The following is a 2,141-nucleotide window of genomic DNA, read 5'->3' as shown; positions in this document are numbered from 1 at the left end:
CTATTAGAATAACTTCATTGTCTACAATATCTTGCGTGTCATACCTCCTTAAATCTGGTTTCCAGTTTGTCTTGACAAGAAATGTAACGAGCGATGCTATTGAAATGTTTTTCAGCATTCTCAGGCAAATGACTGGAGGGAATGACATGCTGGATGCAAGAGCCACTATATTCAGTTTGGAATCCATCCTTAAGAGATGCACTATATCATTATTTATTTATTTAGAGGTTATCTACAAAGCCGCATAGGCCAACTTATGTGTAGACTTACAGAATCGCAGGATTAAAAATGAACAGAATATAAAAAATTGTATAAAAGTAAGCAAAAAAAATAATAATAGTAATAATAATGAGATATATACAAATAATTAAAAGCAAAAAGCAAAGCCAACATTAAGAAAACAATGAACAAACGAGTAAAAAATAATTAAGAGATCATGACCAGGCAGATAAATGTTCAGATAATAAATAGCGGAATTTGTGATAATTAGATTGTGTCACAATATTTGATGGCAAAGCATTCCAATCGGTAATGAAACTATGGGAAAAAGAATTTAGTCAAAAACCTAAAACATCTAACGTTCCCCAAGACAGCTTCACAGATCTATCAGCCATGATTGATACTAGACTCGATGAATTTTCCACTATTTTTAACGGCAATGAAGTTACATTACCATCTGAAGTTACTGACATACTAAATGCTTTGGACGGCTAGCAAGTATCGCATACTTGGCTGATTATGTAGTACAAATCCTAGAAGAAAAACATTTTTGCGAATTGTGCCTAATTCTGACTCACCATTTAAATTATCCGACAGAGGAAACCTTAGGTATCCCCAGCAAAGCTTTATCATGTTAATGGCTAATATTGGATATAGTAACAACATTCTAGAGAGAGCTGTACCCTATCTTTGGGATTCACCTGCAATTTTAAAAAACATTGAAATCCACTTGTGGCCAAAAATTGCTCTATGCCCTTACATCCAATGTGATTTGAATAATAATCACCCGAATGAAATTGCTGATTTAATTTGTAGAAAGGTTGTACCCCTAATTATCACAAATATTACCAAAACTCTGTCCGCAAAATTTTAGAAAGTGAAAGAACTTGTGCATAAGCCTCTTTCTCAAAAAGTACTCAAGTTGTAAATTCTAAATTTTTCCTATCTATTGTTTAGTTGTGTATCATTCAGTGGGAAATCCACCTTGGTTTATTATACTTATCAGATTTAAATACCTTCCAAGTTTCCATCACTATTTTCATTCATAGAGATCTTCCAAGTGACAGTTAATTAATCCATGCCAGTATAAATCATCATTATATGTTAACTCATATTCCACCTAGTCAACACATATAAATTATCACACGTTAACCCATATTTCAACTAGTCAATATTTGAATAAATAATCATACTATGTTAAACAATATTTCAACTAGTCAATATTTGAATAAATAATCATACTATGTTAAACAATATTCCAACTAGTCCTGTATAAATTATCATCCTATATTCTAACTATTATGTATTATTAAACTTATTTTGGCTCTTAAAAAAACAAGTTAATACCTTAATAATAAACTTTTACATAATCTTCAAGAGAAGTCACATTTGTTTTCTTTTAAAATTCATTTATTTTACTACTTTAATTCAATTAAGTTTTTAAACATTAACACAAAACACAGGCCTCTGGAAGTTACTACATAACAAAAATACAGCTGTAAGGAGAACCACTAGTTTATGTTTATATTTTTATACAGAAACGTCGACGGTGACTTCTGGCTCCAGAATGACAAAATTTTAATAACGTTTTTCAAAACTTTACTTTGCGTTAAAAAATCTGAAAAGGTGTTTAAATTTTTTATTATTAATTAACTTAAATATTACTAAAAAAATATTTTACAAAAAATTACACATTACGCGATAATAATTGAAATTCCAAAGTTCCGCGCCGTTCCTCCCATTCGATAACATGGCTGTGAATTTTCTCAAGGGGGGGCTAGACTAGCGCCATAAAACGATGTGAGAAGTTTTTGAACTAATTTCCCATACGCGATTTTCGTACGATCGCCTGGGCCGCTATGAGCGCGAAGCAGATCTCGAGACGGCCGTGGCCAGCGCTCACTACTCCTCGTAACGTCTCT

At 32.1% G+C, this 2,141-nt stretch overlaps 1 long non-coding RNA gene across 1 annotated transcript; it reads right to left on the bottom strand.

Moving 5' to 3' along the window:
- Window positions 1-448: 448 nt before the first annotated feature.
- Window positions 449-1,644, bottom strand: LOC149945322 (uncharacterized). Its single transcript, XR_016480993.1, has 3 exons — window positions 1,567-1,644; window positions 1,236-1,339; window positions 449-920 (listed from the first exon to the last, which is right to left on the bottom strand). It is a non-coding gene; the product is annotated as an uncharacterized LOC149945322 (long non-coding RNA).
- Window positions 1,645-2,141: the final 497 nt, after the last annotated feature.

The sequence above is a fragment of the Leiobunum rupestre genome, chromosome 5 (genome assembly GCF_980474605.1).
Source record: "Leiobunum rupestre chromosome 5, qqLeiRupe1.1.hap1, whole genome shotgun sequence".
Classification (NCBI taxonomy): Eukaryota; Metazoa; Arthropoda; class Arachnida; order Opiliones; family Sclerosomatidae; genus Leiobunum; species Leiobunum rupestre.
This window is presented reverse-complemented; position numbering and strand designations above follow the sequence as displayed.